The sequence below is a fragment of the Protopterus annectens genome, chromosome 9.part0, assembly GCF_019279795.1.
Source record: "Protopterus annectens isolate FY-2018-M chromosome 9.part0, PAN1.0, whole genome shotgun sequence".
In the NCBI taxonomy this organism is placed as follows: Eukaryota; Metazoa; Chordata; order Ceratodontiformes; family Protopteridae; genus Protopterus; species Protopterus annectens.
The window spans coordinates 797,407,533-797,428,191 of NC_056743.1; the positions used below are offsets into that span (position 1 = coordinate 797,407,533).

At 45.4% G+C, this 20,659-nt stretch overlaps 1 protein-coding gene across 1 annotated transcript in view; it reads right to left on the bottom strand.

The window, feature by feature from the left end:
* Positions 1-20,659, bottom strand: part of ATF1 (activating transcription factor 1) — a 455,141-nt gene that overhangs the window by 422,183 nt on the left and 12,299 nt on the right. The gene's annotated exons all lie outside the window — the stretch shown is intronic.

Below are 20,659 nucleotides of genomic sequence, written 5' to 3' on the forward strand. Positions count from 1 at the left end.
GTCTGCTTTACGAAGTGGTTCAGCCTGCTCAAATCCAAAACTGGCCTGACGTCCTTTAGAGCCAAAAAGAATCTTAAAATAGACTCCAAACCCATGTTGGTCAGTTGAGACTTCTTGGAGGACTATTTTCTAACCTTTGGATTTTGATAGTCCCACCCTCTCTCTGATGAGGTGGGTATGTCTGGAAGGGGTTTCAAATTTCAACTTTGGAGTATCTACACATGTAATTGTACAGCCTCTGGAAAAGACTCAACATCCAAACATCCAAGGGGATTGCCCTCGCAAGCTTTTGGGTTTAGAGCCAAGCAACTCCCTGGCTGCCTCCAGAGGCAGTAGAGCAACCCTTAAAGGCTGCTTAAGACTTCCAGGAGAAACCTCTGCGAAACCTGATTTTGTAGACCCCCACCACCAAGTGGATGGCGTCCACTGTGATTACCACCTCTGCCATGGTGGTAACCCTCAGGAGGAAATTTCTGGAATGACTCCTGCACTTTCCTAAATAAGATATTTTTCTCCCCTTCTGGTTCCTAAAAAAAGGTTCGTTGAGGGGTAGCAGAACACACAATAGCAGACAGTGTCTTCCTGTCCTGCTCACTCCTAGTCAGTGTATCGTTAACCATGGGCCCAAAAAGAGAAGATCTGAAGGCGGCATTAATAAAAGGCTGTCTTGAAGCAATTCACAAAGTTACACAGTCTTATCAAAGAGTGATGAAATGCCAGTGCCAGCAGCTCAGGACATGTTATCAGCTGCAATGGACAAAAAACACATTCGCAATGGACTGTAGCATGGACATCTGAGTCACCAAGGTCTTCCAAGCCTCCAGTGTCTGGAGTATTTCACTTGCTCTCAACACTTCTGAGATGTCTGAAGTCTGGTCAAGTAGGCTAATAGTTCAATGCCCTCAGTGCAAGAGGCTGGGGCATAAGAACATTTCTTCAGTCAGTCCAACACCAAAGACTCCCTATTTGGGGAATGAACCAAGGAGCTCTCTTCAGAGAGCTCCTCCTTAGTGACTGCTTGCCACCACAACAGCATCTACAGCCATACCCTTACTCCAGTCCTTTGGGGGGGGGGTTCTTATCTAGCTTCTTGGAGATCGGTTCCATCAAATCAGACTCCTTCCATGGCTTCTGGGGTAGCAGTACAAGAAAAGCGTCCAGAGGAGGAATCACTCAGGATGTGCCCAACCCTAAGGCCTCTAGAAAAAAACCCTCCTGGTCTGGGGAATCTGGAGGTGAAGCATCAGCACCCAGGGGCCCTAAAGGAAATGCAGACTGGAGTGAGCTATCCCAGAAGAGGTTGAATTGTGTCCAAGAAAGAACGGCTGTGTGCACTTAGCATAAATGTAGATGTTAGTGTGTATTCACTGTTGCAATCATTACATTTGGGTTATCTGTTTGCAGGTAGCCCTCAAAATCGGGCTGACTACAGTCTTGGGTCCTGCGTCAGTTGCTGTCCCTTCTTCCATGACGTCAGGTCGTCGGGGGTATAAAACATGCAGCCAACACCCATTACATCAGTTTTTCTTGCCCCAGATGTCAGGTGCCCCCCTAATGGGAAGCAAATAAATATAAAAGTACAACGATATACCTCCATCAAAAAAGCAAATACACCAAAAAGGCTTTTAAGCACAGTAAAGGAAAGTAGAAGTATAGCCAAAAGAAGTTAGGGGGCCGGAGGAAGGGTAACCAAGACTGCAACAGTGAATACACTCTAACATCTACATTTATGGTAAGTGTACACAACTGTACTATATTCTTCGTGTTTCACTGTTGCAGTCATTACATTTGGGTAGATTCCCAAAGCTATGGTTGGGAGAAGGAATTTAGATAGCATTAGGGCCAGCTAGAAGGCCCTGCAAAACTGCAGCAGCAAAGCCAGCTCTGGATTTAGAGAAAATTGGCAAATAATAATGCTTGGTGAAAGTATGTACAGAACTCCAGGTAGCAGCTTCTAGGATGTCCCTGGTAGGGACGCCTATGAGAAAAGCTATAGAGGTAGATGCAACCCTGGTGGAGTGAGGTCTGATCCCCTGGGGGATAGGTTTTCCATGGTGCTTATAGCAGAAATGAATGCAATGGCTTATAGGTTCATACTAGGCTATCTGCCCTAGGGCATTTATAAGCCTAGCCAGAATGTGTTTGGCTTTCGCCACCCATTTTAAATTTATTTTGCTATGCCCTTTTTCAAGGTTAGTATACTGTGCCTCTGTCTAACAGTGACACAGAAGTGATACCTGGGGTAAACCTACGATCTCCCATCCACTCATCAAGATTCCTCTTGGAGAGTCAATGACTGACTCTGCCTAACCTGGACTGCGATTTTATTCCAGAGTGAAGGGAGCCTCTTGGTTATGAATCTGTCCCTCCAGCATGTCCTATTTATTTCAGTGCTGAGGTTCAAGTCTCTCGAGCACGTAGCTCGATGGGATTTGGATTTTCTGAGGTGCAGCATGTCCATTAATTCCTGGTTGGACATGGCTTTATACGTCAGGCACAGATCGCCTCTGAACAGGCAGTATGCCACTGAGTAGAGCTGGAGTTTCTTTAACCGGGCAGCATATGGCATCTGTTTGAGCCCTTTGATCCTCTTGGTGAGGTACTTTTGGGGTCTTTCCAGTTGCTGCAGGTGTCTGGTAAGGTACATCCCAAAGGGCATTGTACTCAATTATGGGCCTGATGAGGGATGAGTAAAGAGGCACGATGACCTCCCTGATCTAGATGTGAATCCCTTCATGATTAGGTGGGCTATATAAAATGTTTTCTAACCACTTTGGCCACGTGGTTGTCAAATGAGAGATTGCTATCAACTTGGGTCCCCAGGTCCCTAATTACTTCTTCTGAACTTAATGGATTACCACCTATGTGGTAATTTGTGGGCACTGTTTTTCAAAGGGATGACTATACACTTTTTGGCATTTAGCTTGAGGCCATGGCTCTGGCACCAGTTGTCTGTTTCTATGAGGCCCTTTTGGAGGATGCTTGTGTCGGCTGGAGAGTCGATTATGGCGCCCAGTTTGCAGTCATCTGCGAACTTGGTCAGCCACAGTCCTTCCGTGTTGGCCTGTACCAACGAGAAATATATACCGAACAAGAGAGGTCCCAGGACTGAGCCTTGTGGGACACCACTTGTAAATGGTTTGGAGTCTGACATGGCTCCAGCAATTCTAACCATGTGGGTTCTGTCCTTGAGCCAGTTTGCAATCCATCTAGTGACATAGGGGTTTATATTTAAGCTGGTGAGCTTATCTATAATGCCCGAGTGGGGTATTGTATCTAAGGCTTTTGCGAGGTCCAGGTAGGCTGTGTGGACCACCTTCCCCTAGTCAATGGCCTTGGTGATCGTTTCAAATAAATCAACCAGGTTTAAGAGGCAGGATCTGCCCTTAAAGCTGAACTGGGTAGGATCCAGTGTTTGTAGGTCCCCAATAACTTTATTTATGAGGTCCATAATGATCCTTTCCATAGCTTTGCAGACCAAGCTAGTCAGGCTTATGGGGCGATAGTTTCCAGGATCCGTTGAGGCACCACCTTTACGGAGAGGGACCACTGTTGCTGTACGCCACTCTTTGGGCACATATCCTGTAGTAAGGCTGAGATTGAACAGTAGTTTTACGTTTGGGTTTAGCTCTTCTTGGAGTTCATGTAGGACGCAGCCCGGGACACCATCTGGTCCCATTGATGCTGTGTTTTTTGCTTTGGAGAGGGCGGCTCTTACCTGAGCATATGAGATGTCAGGGGGGCAGCACTCTGCTGGGATAGATATCTGCCCTTTTGGTGGGGTGGGGGGGGGGTTGCGCTGAACCGGTCAGCTAGGATGTTGGCAATGTCTGTGGGTTCGGTGTATTTTTTGTCATTTTGGACTAATTCTGAGCATATCTGGGAATTACCACCCAGGTTCCTAACATAACTAAAGAAAGCCTTGCGATTATCCTTAGTGTCCTGTGCAATTTTTCTCTCGAAGCTGGCCTTAGACAATTGTGTGTGTGCCCGTAGTTATTTGCTAATACTGATAAGTGATGCCTTCCCTTTTTGGGATTTTGCTCTATCATTTAGTAGCTTCCTCCTTCTACTGTATAGTTTTGTTTATGGCTGGGGTCCACCAGACAGGACATCTGCCTTTGGAGGATTGGGTCTTGGTTTTATTTGGGATCGCATGATCCGTGCATTCCTGAAGGTGTTCATAGAATGCATTTATAAAGGATTCTGCGGTCTGGGCCGTATTTTCCACAGGCCCGGGGGCTTTAAAGGATTCCACCTCAGTTTTGAGGAGTGTGAAATTTGCTTAAGAGAAGTTTTTCACTGTGGTTTTCTGGGCAGGGGGTGGGGTCGGGATGTGAATATCCAGTGAGATTAGTTTATGGTCTGATCTTACTAGTGAGGGATACACTTCTGGTCTGGAGCAGAGTCCCCATGTTGGTGATGATCAGGTCCAGTATGTTTTCCCCTCTTGTGGGAGTGGTAACAAGTTGTTCCATAGCATTGGAGTTTATAAATTCTAGGAACCTTTGGGCTAGGGTGTTGGAGCTAGAGTAATGCTCCCAGTCTATGTTTGGGTAGTTTAAGTCGCCCAATATAATGGTGTTTGGAGAGACCTTCATATTTTCCAGTGTTCTCAGGAAGGCAGAGTGGGGTTCCTGGGTTTGGGAGGGCGGCCTGTAGCAGGCTATAAACTGGAAGGCAGTTTTACCCACTGTTAGTTGCACATGGATAGTCTCTGATGCTTCGTGCTTTGCCACCAACCTGGAGGTGTGGGTATCTTTGATGAATATCGATACTCCCCCTCCTTTTGTGGTTCGGTCCAAGTTTTGGGGCCGAAAAGCATGGTATGGGGTATAACCTGGTAGTGCTGGGGTGCTCTCGGGAGCCCTGAACCAGGTTTCTGTTACTGCACAGATATCGATGTTCTCCATGCGAAGGAGAGTTTCGAGTGCGTGCATCTTGAGGTTCAGACTTCTGGCATTGAGTAGCATTACTCTTAGTTTCTTATCCCTTGTGATACCTATGGAGGTGGGTTTGTCTTTTGAGCCTTGCCTAAAAAAGGCACTATGGGGGTAGCAAGAGCCTTTGCCAATATCCGAAAGCCCAGGGGTGACAGGTGCAAGCCGTCCCTTGCGAAGCATCGTGGCTTGTCGAGCATATCATCCCAAGCGGACAGGCATTGGATCCCCTTTGAATGACACCAGTACTTAAGACAATTGTTGAAATTGATCATCTTGTCTTCATATTGTGGCATCATTCTTGGTGAGGGTAAGATGCTACTCAAGGTCAGGGTCATACCGGCCTGGGCTACATGCTCAGAGAGCTCCTTTAGGTCTCTTTTCATGTAGTCCAGGGAGGTACGTCTCAGGTCATTCACACCAGCATGGACAATGACAGAGTCATATTTGTACTTGCCTTGGAGTGACCCGAGTGCTTGTGTTATGTGGCGGATCCTAGCGCCAGACAGGCTGCTCACCGTGACCCTCTCCTTGTTCAGCCTGGTGAGCGGGACGTCAGTGTGCCTGACGATAGAGTCACCTATTACAAGTGTATCAGGTGTGTTGTTTAGTCTTAAGGGCTGTGACTGTTTGGCACACTGGCTTTGTGAGATACTTGTTGCACGTGTTTTGTTTGGGGTAGCGACTGCTTGGGTGACTGCTTTGGAGGTCTCTGCTGCTTCGGCAGATCTTTATTTAGAGCCTCCGAGTATGTTTTTGTGTGATTATGTGTTTGGTTTGCTGTCGTGGTACGTCTATGCGAGACTGGAATTGTAGTGAGTGTGGTTTCCTTCTCCTCCTGACTGGTTATGCCAGTATTGAGTTGAGAGAGCTTAGCCTCCAGTTTGGCTATATGGTTGCATCTCTCACATGTGTTGGAATTTGTTGGGAGGAGGAGAGGGTTGTCTGTGTACATGAGGCAGTTGTAACATTGCCTCAAGATTCCCAGATTCACCAGCTGGACCGGAGAGGAGATTGACAACTGACCTTTGGACATGCTAAAATAATATTGGGAGTTCCTTAATAATTGAAAACCAGGGCCAGTGGGGAGTGAGGGTGTAGTGCTTTTAATTTTTAGTGCTGACTTATATAATTGCTTTAGTGAGCAAGTGCCAGGTAACAATTGCAATGTGTTACAGGTAACTTAAATGCAAAAACGACAAACAGTAACTTTCTTTCAAGTGAAACAAGGAAATAAGTACAGCAAGCAATGCAGATATCACTAGTGATCCACAGAAGCGATGAGAAGCCGCGTATTAGGTGGAATTAGCGTTCCAGGGAAATAAGCAAACAACAAGCATATAAACAAAGCTAGATTCAGCAGGCCTGGACCTAGTGTATGCTACAGCAAACAAGGTGTACCAATTTCATTAAGATACAGTTCAAATATTCAGGCACTATAAACCTTTAACCGGAAATTCCCAGCTCAGAAGGGCAGAGTCCAGCCTCTTCTCCCACAAGAGTGCAGACCACAAACCTTCTTAATGTAAAAAATGGTTTGCTTTGAAATACCTTACCCTCTGCCCCTGCAGCAAATGCCACCAGCAGTTAAAATTTCCTTTGAGGTTTAGTCCTGTCCAAGTAGAATCTAAGTTGTCTGCGCACATCTAAGGAATGCCTTCCCCTTTATTCTGTGGATTGGGAAAGAAGGTTGGCAAATGAATGGACTGATTAAGAGCCACACTGGATAAAACCCTTGGGCATGAAGGATGGATTGGTTCTGAGGGACACCCTGTCCGCATGAAAGAGGATGAAAGGCTCCACTTCCATAAGGGCCTGCAATTCAGATACCCTTCTAGCTGAAGTGATTGCTAAAAGGAAAGCAGTTTTCCAAGAAAGAAATTTTAAGTCTGCAGTAGCAGCTGGCTCAAAAGAAGGTAGAGTGTGTTTCTCCAAGAGAAAGTTAAGGTCCCAGGCTGGAGTTGGAGCTCTCCTGGGTGGTCTCAAATTTTTGGCCCCTCTGAGGAAATGCTTGAGCAGTGGATGAGAGAAGAGAAGAGAGGAGGTTCTGTGTTATGAGCTGAAATGGCTGAGGCGTGGATTTTAATGGAGGGAAGAGACAGGCCCCTGTGAAGCATCTCAGTTAAGTACTGTAAAATCGGAGGTAAACTGGGCGCTGCTGAACTCATCTCTTGAGATAAAGAATCTCTTCCAGTTTTAAATATAAGATTTTCTAGTACTAGACCTCCTTGCCTCAAATGATATCCATCACAGGCTTACTGGAGGGATGGTAAAGGAGATTATGTAATTAGCCCGGCTGCAAGGTTCAGTGTTAGAAGCTGAGGGTGCAGAATCTGGTTCTCCTGTTGAGACAAGGAAGGAGTCAGAGGCCGGTGCAATGGGGATAACTGTCACTGCGCAGAAGGGGGTACCAGTGTTGGCACGGCCAGTCTGGAGCAATCAAAATCATCCTTGGCTTGTCCCGTTTGATTTTTAGTAGTATTTTGGAGAGCGGGGGGGGCAAAGACTGAAAGGTTTTTCCAGCTGAAGGACAGAGCATCCACTTTCCAGGCTTGTTTGTGGGGAGTCCTTGTGCACAATTTGTCCAATTGGTAGTTCTGGGGAGAGGCAAACAGGTCTATATCTGGGCTCCCCCATTTGCTTGTCAACATGTTGAAAATCCTTGATTCCAGTTTCCACTCGTGTGGGTCCATGAGGTTTTTGCTTAGTCCGTCTGCCAGTGTATCTAATTTTCCTGGCAGGAATTGAGCTTGTAGGTGCACTTGATAGCTCAAGGCAGTGTTCGACAATGCCATGGCTAGTCTGCAGAGGGGGTAAGAATGTGTACCCCCCGGCTTGTTTATGTACCACATAACAGTGGTGTTGTCCATCTTTACCATTAGTTGTCCTGGAATAATATGGTCCTTGAAGGCTGTCAAGAGCATTCTGTACAGCTAACATTTCTTTTTGATTGATATGCAGGTGCATTTGACTTGGATTCCATTTGCCCTGAATGCACTTACCTGCCAGGTGAGCCCCCCATGCATAGTCTGAGTAGTCAGTTAAGGTTTGGGCGGCAGGGGGTGGTGTGAAAGTAGTCCCTTGTTTGGTTGCAAGCCTCTGCCCACCAAAGAAACTCTAGGAGTAGGCAAGGTATGATAGGAATCATTGTTTCTAGATCCTGAGAATGTTGACTCCATATGCTTTTTAGATACCACTGTAGTTTCCTCACATGGAATTAGAAGAATGCAGGAGGCCATGAACCCCAAGGCTTGCAGTAATCGTCTTGCAGATAGCAGGGTTGTTGTGGCCACTTGTTTGAAGTAGGTTGTCAAATGGTTTTTTCTCTGGCGTGAGGTAAGCCATCTGGGAAGTTGTATTCAAGCTTGCTTCCAGGAATATAATTTGTTGACAGGGTACCAGGTGTGACTTCTTTTCATTTATGGTGCAACCCAAACAAGTCAGAACCCTTTGTACAAAAGCCAGATAATTCAAAAGTATGTCCTGGCTTTCTGCCTGAATTAGACAATCGTCCAGGTATGGGTATATTTGAATATTTCTTTGCCTGCAAAATGCAATAACTGGAGTAAGACACTTTGTGAATACCCTGGGCCCAGTAGATAAGCCAAAGGGCAGGCAGAGAACTGATAAGTGTGTAGCCTGCTTTAAAGCGTAGGTATCTTCTGCAAGACTCCCTGATTAGGATGTGCAGGTATGCTTCTTTTAAACCTAAGAGTTGCCAACCAGGCATCTTTGCCTAGCATAGGAAGTAACTGAAGAGTCAGCATCTTGAATTTTGGAATCTCCAAAAAGGCGCTTAGAGTAGACATGTCCAGGACAGGATGCCATGAATAGTCTTTTCTGGGTACCACGAAAAGTCTCTAGAAGAAAACTTGCCCCTTTTCCTCTTCTGGTACCAGTTGAATAGCCCCCATGCTTGAGAGAGAAAGTGCTTGGTTTTGGGCCTCTGACTACTGATTTGGTGGTAGGTCCGGCCACCCGCTTGGTGTTGGCAACATGTGGAAGTGAAATCTGCATCCCTGGGAAACTATATTTAAAACCCATTTGTCCTGGGTAATGAGTGCCCAATTATTTGCATGAAGAGCAAACTTTCCCCCCAAAGGGGCAGCCATTTGATACATGCTTGGAAATTTTAAAAGAAACTCATGGAGACAGTTTACCATAGGGGGGAGTCTTATTTCCAGATTTGGAAGTGGAGGCCCCCCACTGCTTAGTTGTGTCCCCACTGGGGCTGAAACCTGGGGGGTTTTTTTTGCTGTGTCTGGGTTTGGCTTGAGAAGACCTGGAAGGGGCTGGAAAGGACCAATTCTTAGAGGGCCAGTGCCTACTAAATCTAGGAGGCTGAACTTGTAAAAAAAATCTTTAACAGTCTGCATAGATTTAGCTTCATCTTCCATCTTTTTAAGAACTTCCTCAACCTTGTTGCCAAACAGGCAGTCCTGATTTAAAGGAGCATCCAACAATTTAGCTTTAACTTGATCAGGCAAAGATTGCTCCTTAAGCCAAGTATGCCTTCTGAGCACAGGACCCAATGACAGCAGCCCTTCAAGAGGCCTCAAGAATCAAAACCACATTGCAAAGTATGTTTTCCAACTTGTTCAGCAGAATGCATTAAATCCTGTAATTATTTTTCCACACGGTCAAGAATCAACATCATTTTCTGTTTAAGCAGTCCAATAACATGTTGCTGATTCTTTAACATATGAAACAGGCAGTTTAAAGCCTTAATGGCCAAGGTTGCAGAAGTGTAAACCTTCTTACCCCATCTATCCAGCGCCCTGGAGTCTATCAGAAGGGGTAGGATTTTTAGCAGTAGAAGCCTTAATGCCCATGGGCACCTGTGAAAGCGCCTCTGGATCTACAATAGGATTTTTAAAAAGGAACTTGGGGGACTCAGGGACCCTGTATAGTACCAGTTAGGTTTTCTGGGAGCAGGAGGCAGGGAATCAGGGGCCAAACTAGATTCCGAAAAAGCATCAACAATGTCTAGTACAGGAGGAATAGCTAAAGGCCTATGCTGACTTAGAAGGAAATCCCTAAGCCTCTTTTTTGAATCAGAAAAATCCTGGCTTTCCCAGTGGAAATGCTCCATTAGAGTATGCAAGGTTTCCCCAAAAGAAAAATCCTCAGGAGGGGAAGCAGAGGGAATGGAGTCCTCTGCATCAGAATCTACATAAGTAGATAAGGGCAAATCCAGATCAGAAGAATCAGAAAAAACAGAATCCTGATCAGAAGATTCATAACCAGCTTCATTCCTAGGCTTCTTAGAAGGGGGGGGGGGGGGTTGTCTACCCCTGATTAGAGTCATTAGATCTTTAGCCATTCTTATTTATTTTTTAAGCAGAGGCCTGACCATGTGGCCTGGTCACCGTTTTTTTTAGGCATGGATCAAAATTTAGGGCTAAGTAAAGAAGGAGGCATCTGTTTAATATGCAAGTCCGTAGGCCTGAATACACCCTCAGAAGCCAGTGCCTGCAAAGCGGCTCCGGACCCATCCACAGTAGAGACATCCGCGGGTTCAATAGTTGAAGCATCTCGCGGCATACCAGACTCCGAATGGGTCTCAGTAAAGGCCTGCTAATCAGAAGTAGCGGGTATCAGGGGCTGCGAAAGCACCTCACTGAGTACCGGCGACTGGCTTAGGAGAAGCGTCATCAGTTGTGGACCTCGGTGGCCTGTCTATCTTTGCGTTTTTTTTCGGAATCCTGGTAGTCTGATGGCTAAAGTACAGTTTTGTACCTACCATAAATGTAGATGTTCGAGTGCTAATACAGCTGCAGTAATCACATATGGGTTCTCTGCCGTCAGGCGGTCCCTCGGTCGGCCGAATTCCAAAGTCTTGGTCCGGCGTCGGTTGTTGTCGCTTTCTTTCCTGACGTCAGTGCGACAGGGATATATAAAAGACACAGCCGACGCCACATTCTTTAGTCTTTTCTTGCCCCAGATGTCAGGTGCCCCCAGAAGGAAGGCAATACATAAATCATATATAAAAATATATTCAAGCAATGCAATGTAATCAAAAAACAGTAGTTGCAAGCAAATACACCATAGGAGGATAACCCAATTAGGTTGTAAGAGGAGGTGTTAGCCACTAGTCCTTTACCAAGAGGGGAGGGAGGGAAACCTGTACTGCAGCTGTATTAGCACTCGAACATCTACATTTATGGTAGGTACAAAACTGTACTATGTTCATTGTGCATACAGCTGCAGTAATCACATATGGGAAGAATCCCAAAGCTACGCACAGGGTGGTAGGCACTAGGTGGAACTGGGATGAGCCAGAATGCCCTGCAATACAGCAGTGGCAAAGCCTGCTCTAGTTTTGGAATATAAAGGCAGGTGGTAGTGTTTTGTGAAGGTATGCACAGAACTCCAAGTGGATGCCTCCAAAATATCTTTGGTAGGAACTCCTCTGAGGAAGGCTGTAGAGGTAGCTGTGGCCCTGGTGGAGTGGGATCCGATGCCTGTAGGGACAGATTTCCCATGATAGGAGTAACAAAATCGTATGCAGTGGCCTATCCATTTTGAAATTGTCTGTTTGGTAACAGGCTTCCCTTGAGCTCCTACAGCATAGGACACAAAAAGCTGTTCTGATTTCCTGAAAGGCTTTGTTCTGTCCAAATAGTAATGTAGCTGCCTATGGATGTCTAAAGAATGTAGCAGCCTTTCCCCTTTGTTTTGAGGATTGGGGTAAAAGGTAGGTAAGTGTATGGCTTGATTCAAAGCTACCCTGGATACCACTTTAGGCATAAATGACGGATTGGTTCGAAGGGAAACCCTGTCCTGATGGAAGACGAGAAAGGGTTGCACAGCCATGAGGGCTTGTAGCTCCGAAACCCTATGAGCTGAGGCAATGGCCAGAAGGAAAGCGGTTTTCCAGGACAAATATTGCAAATCTGTTGAGGCAGCTGGTTCAAAGGGAGGCAATGTTAATTTTTCTAGAATGTAATTAAGATCCCAGGCTGGCACTGGTTGTTTCCTTGGTCTTATATTCTTAGCCCCTCTGAGGAACTGTCTTAAAAGTGGGTGAGAATAACGGTGGATCAGTGTTGAATTCTGCAGAAATGGCTGAGGCATGGATTTTTATGGAGGAAAATGAAAGCCCACTGTTCAGCAGCTCAGCTACTGTAATACCCGAGGCAAATTTAGTTTTATAGGATCCTGGCCTTTTTTCTCATTCCAGGAGCAAAACCATTTCCATTTTGCGGAGTAGGCCTTTCTAGTTGATGGCCTTCTGGCCTCCAGAATGACGTCCTGCACCTCTTTGGGGAGTAGGATCTGTTGTGGTGTTAAGGAATTTTCCATGCAGCGAGATTGAGTGTTTTCAGCTGACTGAAGAGTTTTGTAGCTGTGCTGAGTCAGCAGAAGAGGCTTTAGAGGTAGAAACCAGGGAGAAGTATGTGTTAGGCTCCTCAGGAGTGGGTACCAGTGCTGTCTTGGCCAGTCTGGAGCAATCAGTATCATCTTTGGTCTGTCTGCTCTTGCTTTCAAGAGCACCTTGGGCAGAAGCAGAGGTGGGAAAGCGTACACTGTCCATGCTGTCCAACTGAATGAAAGGGCGTCCACTCTCCAGGCCTTTGGATGGAAGGTCCTTGAACAAAACTTTTCCAATTGAGGATTCCTGTGGGAAGCGAAGAGATCTAGGTCTGGCCTTCCCCACGCTTGGATTATCTGTGTAAACACCTGAGGATGCAGCTTCCATTCGTGCGGATCTGTCATATTTCTGCTTAGACTGTCTGCCAGTGTGTTTTCCAAACCTGGCAAGTACTGTGCTTGAAGTTCGATTTGCCATTCCAGAGCCAAGTTCCAAAGTGTCATGGCTAGTCTGCACAGGGGGTATGAATGTGTTCCTCCTTGTTTGTTTATGTACCACATTACTGTGGTGTTGTCTGTTCTTATCAATAATTGTCCTGGATGCAGGAGGTCCTTGAATGCTGTAATTGCATTTATCACTGCTAGCATTTCTTTTTGGTTGATGTGAAGGTGCTTTTCCTTTTGGGACCATTTGCCCTGAATGCACCTGTCTGTCATGTGCGCCCCCCAGGCGTAATCTGAGGCGTCTGTTGTGATGATTTGATTTGCTTGAGGCTTGCAGAATGGGAGACCTGTGTTTGTTTGACATGCTTGGGCCCACCATAGAAATTCCTTTTGCAAACATGGAATTATTGGTATTAATGTTTCCAAATTGTGGCTGTGCTGAGACCATAGGTTTTTTTAGGTACCACTGAAGTTCTCTCATATGCAACTTTGCACATGGGATTAAAAGAATGCAAGATGCCATGAAGCCCAGAGCCTGCAGGATTTTCCTTGCAGTAAGCCTGGTACAATTTGCTAGTATTTTGAAGTACTGAGTTAGTTGCCCCTGTTTTTCTGGCGTAAGGTAGGCCTTCTGGGTGTTTGTGTCCAAGTTGGCACCTAGGAAAGTTATTTTGAGATGGTGTTAGCCTGGATTTCTCTTTGTTGACTGTGTATCCCAGAGAATTCAGTAACCGTATTGCATAAACCAGATGTTCCAGAAGTTTGTGCTTGCTGTCCGCTTGGATCAGGCAGTCGTCCAAATAAGGGTAAATTTGTATCCCTTGAAGTCTGCAGTAGGCGATTACTGATGCCAGGCATTTCGTGAATACTCTGAGCGCAGTAGATAAGCCAAAGGGCAATGCAGAGAATTGATAGTGGATTGAACCTGCAAGAAATCTGAGGTATCTTCTGCAGCTTTGTCTGATTGGGACATGCAGGTATGCCTCCTCGAGGTCCAATGTTACCAGCCAAAACCCGTTGCCCAGCATGGGTAGAAGCTGCTGTAATGTGAGCATCTTGAATTTTGGTAAGAGTAGAAATGTATTTAGGATGGATTAGTCCAAAATGGGTCTCCAGTTGGTTCCTTTCCTTGGTACCATGAATAATCTGGAATAAAAACCTTGACCTTGTTCGTGAGTAGGTACCTCGAATAGCTTTCATGTCCATGAGTTTTGAAATTTGTATTTGTGCCTCTGCCCTTTGATTGTGCGGCAGGTTTGGCATGCCTCTCATTTTTGGAAGAGTGTAAAAATGAAATCTGTAGCCTCTGTTTATAATGTCCAGGATCCATTTGTCTGTTGTGATAATATGCCAATTTTCTGTAAATAATGCCAGCTTTCCTCCCAAGGGAGCTGCCAGCTGAGACTTGCTTGGCATGAAAAGGAGGAAGTAATTGGGTTTGTTTTCTGTATTGTTGTGCACCATCTTCGCCACCTCTTGGTGCTGGTGTTTGCCACTGTCTGCCTCTATACGATCCTTGAGATTGTCCTCTGCCCCTTGTGCGTCTGTATCTACCTCTTCGGGGCTTGTCCGTGGCTGGAAAGGACCAGCTTTTAGAAGGCCAATTTCTGCTAAAACGAGGTGGTTGTACCTGTAGAAAAGCCTTGACAGTTTGCAAAGATTTAGCTTTTTCTTCCATTTTACGTAGTATCTCCTCAGCATTAGTACCAAATAGTACATCCTTTTGTAAAGGAGCATCTAGTAGTTTAGCTTTAACATGATCAGGCAAGCATGTCTACGAATGACTGATCCTGTAACAGCAGCTCTACTTGAGGCTTCTAAGGCATCATAGCCACATTGTAAGGTGCGTTTACCCACTTGTTCTGCACTATGCATCATATCCTGCAATTCCTTCAAATCTGGTTGATCAGGTTGAGACATTTTATTTCTTAATTGAGATAACAGAAACTGCTGGTATTCAAGCATATGGAACTGACAATTTAAGGCCCTCATGGCTAGGGTGGCCGAGGTGTATACCTTTTCCCCCCACCTTTCTAAGGATCTAGATTCTCTTTCGGAAGGTAGTGGATTCTTGGCAGTAGAGTCCTTCATTCCCTTGGGGCCTTGAGAAATGGTTTCAGGGTCAGCATTATGGCTTTTGAAAAGAAATTGGTGAGAGTTAGGAACTCTGTAGTACCCATCAGGTTTGACTGGAGCAGGAGGCATGGAATCCGGACTAAGACAAGCCTCCGAGTAAACATCATCAAGTATGTCCAAGATAGGAGGTATAGCCAGCGGTCTGTGTTGAGGTAACGAAAGAAATTCCCTAAGCCTTTTCTTAGAATCAGAAGAGTCTTGGCCTTCCCAGTGGAAGTGCTCCCACAAGGTGTGCAAGGTTTCCCCAAAAGAGAAATCCTCTAGGGGAGATGCAGAAGGGATGGACTGTTCTGCATCCAAATCTTCATAAGGGGAGTACGAGTGCTCCTCTACATCAGAATGTTCTGAGAAAATGGAGCCCTGTTCAGAAGAGGGAGAATCTTCCTCCACTCTGGGTCTCTTGTCTGAAGGGGGGTTGGGAACCCCTTGATAAGGGTAATCAAATCCTCAGCCATTTTAAGCATCTGCTTTTTAGGCATGGGGCCTGGGGATGGGCCCTGAGCAACAGGCCTCTTGGAATGCATAGTTGATTTGGACTTAGTAAAGGCCTCAATGGAAAAGGAAGATGAGGGCCTAAAGACACCCTGGGTGGAAGTGGACCTGTCCACATTAGGAGACTCACTCACACTGGCTTTGGTGGTTGTAGTCTGAGTAAGGACAGAGGCACCTGCGGTCTCGGGTACAGAAGACACCGCCAAAGAAGTGTAGTCGGTAGTCAGGGACTGCAAAGGCGTCTCGCTGAGAACCGGACCATGTGCAGTCGGTTTTGGCGTGGTGTCTGTCCTAGTCCTTGCGTGTTTTGGACAAAACGGTAGTCCGAGTCTCCGACGACATTTTATAATCAAAGGCTTTACCAAAATAATGTTGGGCGAACTCCGCCCGACACTTAATAGTGCGTTTATTGAAAGTAGCACAAAAGCGACAGCCCGAGACATCGTGGTCTGGGCCTAAACAAGGTATGCAGAGGGAATGGAAATCCTTATGCGGTATTTGCTTCCCACAATTAATACAATTGTTAACTTTGTCTGACATCGGTCTGAGGCAAGAAAAGTTTCCCCAAAGGGGGAATTAGCTTTAAAGAAGACTTCGGGTTCCAATTTTTCGTAAATTCAGGAGCTGGCCGACCGGCACTTGCGAACTGCTTCTGCTTCGGGCACCGCGCTGCAAAAAAGACTGGAGAATATGGCGTCGGCTGTGTCTTATATACCCCTGTCGCACTGACGTCAGGAAAGAAAGCGACAACAACCGATGCCGGACCAAGACTTTGGAATTCGGCCGACCGAGGGACCGCCTGACAGCAGAGAACCCATATGTGATTACTGCAGCTGTATGCACGATGAACATCTGACATTTCTGTATAATTAAACAGAGAACCGAAATATTTAGAGGTGAAAATATACGGACGGATAGTGCACTGATTAAATAAAGCACAAAACAGACAGCAAGGTACGTCGTGGTCAGGGCCTAAGCAAGGAATATAGTACGAATGAAAATCTTTGAGGTATTTGCTTTCCACAAGTAATGCAATTACTTACTTTTAGTGACATCGGTAAGGAGCAAGAAAAGTTTCCCCAATGGGGTAATTGGTTTTAGTTTTAGACTTTGGTTCTGAAACTCGAAAACGAAAATTTCAGGAGTCTGCCAACCAGCACTTACAAACTGCTTCTGCTTCGGGCACCGCATGGCAAGAAAGACTGATGCAATGGCATCAGCTGAATGTTTTATACCCCTGACGACCTGACATCATGGAAGGGACAGCAACCGACGCAGGACCCAAAACTTAATCAGGCCAACTGAGGGCTACCTGCAGGCAGATAACCCAAATGTAATGACTGCAACAGTGAAACATGAAGAACATCAGGTGTGTGTGTGTGTGGGTGGGTTACAACCAGCTGAACCTGTCCACTCCTCCTGATGGGCAAACGCCCTCTCTACAATGAAGGCAATGGTCAATGCAGGCCTACTGGAGCCAGCAAACCTATGATCCAAATACCTTTAGGACATGCCATACCCAGCAGCCACTCCAGCCTGCCCCACTGCACAGACCAAAGCAGAACTATCTACAAAAGAAGCCCCGACTGGGAGGGACAACTCAAACAGGAATAGTCAAATCCAAACCAGACACACCTGCCTCAATCTCCTGCCTTTGGGGCCCACTCTGGTTTCCTTGACTCTAGCTACATCAGTGCAAAGTACAGGTCAGTACCAAGAATGAGCCAAGCCTTTGGATCCAAACCTAAAGGTAAGGGAACTGGCTCCCACAACCTCAGCTGATGGGCCCAAGGGAGGAAATCATGGTAAGAGCCAAAACTTCTGGTGGAGAACCCGAAGCACATGGAATAAGCCTTAATTGCATTTGTGTTTGTAAAAGCCACCTCATCAACTGTTCCAACTCTGCGGGCTCTAAACTCCCAAATGATATGGACAATAGAGCTGATGAAGCCACAGGACAAGGCTAGGAGACTCGCCTACTAGACAGGGGCTCCAAAGACTGGATCCAAACCAGAAGTGCTTAGACCTGGGGCAGAGAAGAGGAAAACTCAGATGAAGACACCAGTGGGTTGGAGGGAGAAAAGGGTTAAAAATTTCTTCCCAATAAGGCACCCTTTGAAAGGAAGGGGCTCAAGACACTGAAGGTGGGGGGGGGGTGGATCCTTCCCCGCTACTGGCGTTGAAGGAGATCGGTTTTGAGGGATTAGAGTCAAAGCAGTCAGGGAAGCAAAGGGCCTTCAGATCTGGAGCAACGAAACCCAAAGGGGGAGTAGAGTGCTTTCGATCCCCCTTGGCAACCTTGGAGTCCTTGGAGCTTCAGTGAGACATATCTGCTTTGCTAGAGGAGAAAGGGGGACTCACCAGCCAGAAGAAACCTCTTAAAAACTAACTTGGCGCTCCTCTCATTAATGAGACAGGAGCAGAATGACTCGCAGATGGCAAAAGGAGTCCAAGAGGGCAGCCCCTAAATACACAAATCATGTGCATCCTGAGAGGGAAGCTTATGCTCACAAACCAAGCACTTTTTAAACCCCTTTGCCATACCAACAACACAATACAAACTTTGAACTGACCTAGTCAAAGTACTAGAAATGGCAACCTCAAATGACTAATAAAAGGAACCAACTCACTAAAACTACAACAATAAAGAGCCGGGGGGGGGGGTGCTCTACCTGCCAACCTAACAGTCAACATACAACCTGAAAAAACTATGTAATACACTATAAACAACCTACTAAAATTAATACAAGGGTAGAGGAAAAAACACTAGAAAAACAAGGTTAAACATCCAAAAAGAATGCACAAAACCTGGAGCACTTGACCATGTTGTTATCCAGGAATGGCAACAAACAAGATCTGAGGTAGTACTAAGGAGCAAGGGATTGTGGGTAGAAGAGGCAGAGCAGGAAAAGGTGTAGTCTTGAGAATATGGACGGCCTCATCAAAGTCATATAATTCACATTTTGAATCCAGATAGAAAAGAAAACATTGCATCTTTTTTTAAGATGCATTTGCAGTACACTGGGGATGTGCAGAGGATGAGAGTGAAGAGTTTTGACCAGAGAGGCATCAATCAGTTGATTTATGAAATTTGGGACCAAATTCAATGGTTCACAGAATATGATTCACAAACTCATGCCAACTATACATGAACAGCGCTGGTGTCTATAAAGATGTTGCAATGGCTAATCTATGCCATTAGAATGCACTTACGTTAGCACTTAAAGGTAGAGGAATGGCTTCCTCAGTTGATTTTCGGTACTGCTGCAACTACTTTGATCAGGTAACAAAAAATATAGCATCAGCCCAAAACAGTAGCATAAATATGACTTCACAGCTTCTGAACTTACAAACAAAAAATACTGCCACAATAAGCAAACAAGGCTTTTAAACTTTCACAAATATAAAAAGCACAAATAATAAATAGAACTTGCTGAAAGCCTGTACTTCAATGAAAACCCCATCATAAGCATAACATTTTCAAAGATGAAATATGCCAACATCTATGCTATGTACTTACCACAAATACTATTTATTCACAGCTCGCCAGTCATTTGAATATCTGCAACCCCAAAGAAAGATCATCAGCTGCCACCATAATTGGTGGCCTAAATTCACCAACACCTTGTTGACCTGTTTAAGACTCATCTTTCAATTTATAGTAGCTGGCAAGTTACTTCAGAAGCTGTATCCTAAACATAGTGGCTCATACAATGAACTGCAGCTAAAGTGAGCGGTCTCTGTTGCTTCAAAATCCCTTGCTCATATTGGCAATCTTATTAAAAACTGGCAAGTTACTCAACTATTAAAGCATGCTGCAACTATACTTTTACCAAAGGCATACACATACTAGTCCCATTTTCAACTGGAAAGTAATTGCCAAAATAACAATGAAGTTAGTTTTATGGCAGCTACAGAATAACATTGCAACCTAATGGCCCACATCCAACATACACTAATGGTATTATACCCATTTATAAAACTAACAGATGCTATCTGTGCAATTAATCGAAGAGGTCTCCCTCATAAAAGCCATATTCAAGGACCCTGCCTGACATCTCTAAGGGCACCAAACTGGGCTCATTCATTCTTAGAGGGTGTAGAGGAGACAGGCATTCCTGAGCTAGGAGACAGCTGTTCATTACTGCCTAGGAATCCCGAATAACACTGCCTAGGAATCCCGAACACTACATTCCCTGCTCAAGTCAGATGACAGACAGCAGGCCAGTTTGCTGGTCCTGCAGGAGGAGCTAACCCTCTCACTTTGGAAGCACCCTCAGCAACGACAGAAGAGACTGACCTAGGGTCAGATATGAACTCAGGACTCTGGAGCTGAAAGGCAGACATCTTACCAGTGAGGCTTTGTGCACACACAGTCAGTCTTCCAAAGAGAAGCATGCCTCTGCAAGCTGAATGTACTACTAACAGTGTGAACTTAGCATATACTTCACTAGGTGTCATCTGTACGGCAATCTGGTGCTGCCTTCCTCCACCCAGGATGGGACAGTCAGCAGCACTGTTCACTCATTCTCTCCATTCAGTTGCTACAGACAACCAAGCAGTTGAACTCCGGTCACCTGCACCACAGTCATGGCTTTATCCTTCTATACCATAAAGCTAGATACTCATCAAAAGCATATTTGGTGATCTACAGAATGCCACTGAGCTAGCTCAAGACAAGTTTGGTAAAGTATATAAAAATTAAAAAAAAAAAAAGAGGAAATTTATACATCCTATCTGCCTTTTTAAGGATTGCTGGCCAAGTATCAGGAAAACTGCAGGCAGTTAAATACACACACCCTATAAAGCAAACAAAACAGGAGAAATGGCTTGAGGTTCTGAAAATCCTTCTGTAACCACTCATATTTTCTAAGGGACAGAAGAACTGTGTTCTCCCACTGGAAACAGTGGCACATTCTAGCAACAGCCTCAGAGAAGAGAAACCCCCACAGGGAGAATCAGAAATTGAGCTCTCCTCAGTCTGAATTAGAAATCTGACCAAAGATGGTCTACATACTGTCTCTTCCCATTCAGATTTAGAATCTTTCAGAATCTAAAATCTCCTCAACAAGAGGAATCCCCCTTTCCTTTATCAGAAAAAAACAGATGTGTACACTTACCATAAATGTAGATGTTAGAGTGTACTCACTGTTGCAGTCCTTACAAAATGGGTTATCCGGCTGCCGGTAGCCCACAGTTGGCCAGAATACCAAAGTCCTTGGTATAGGAAGTCAGCTGCCTTCGGTTTAAGTCTGACGTCCGTTACAAAGGAAGGCAGCCGATGCCATTTCCTCAGTTTTTCTTGCCTTAACTGTCAGGCGCCCCCAAAAAAG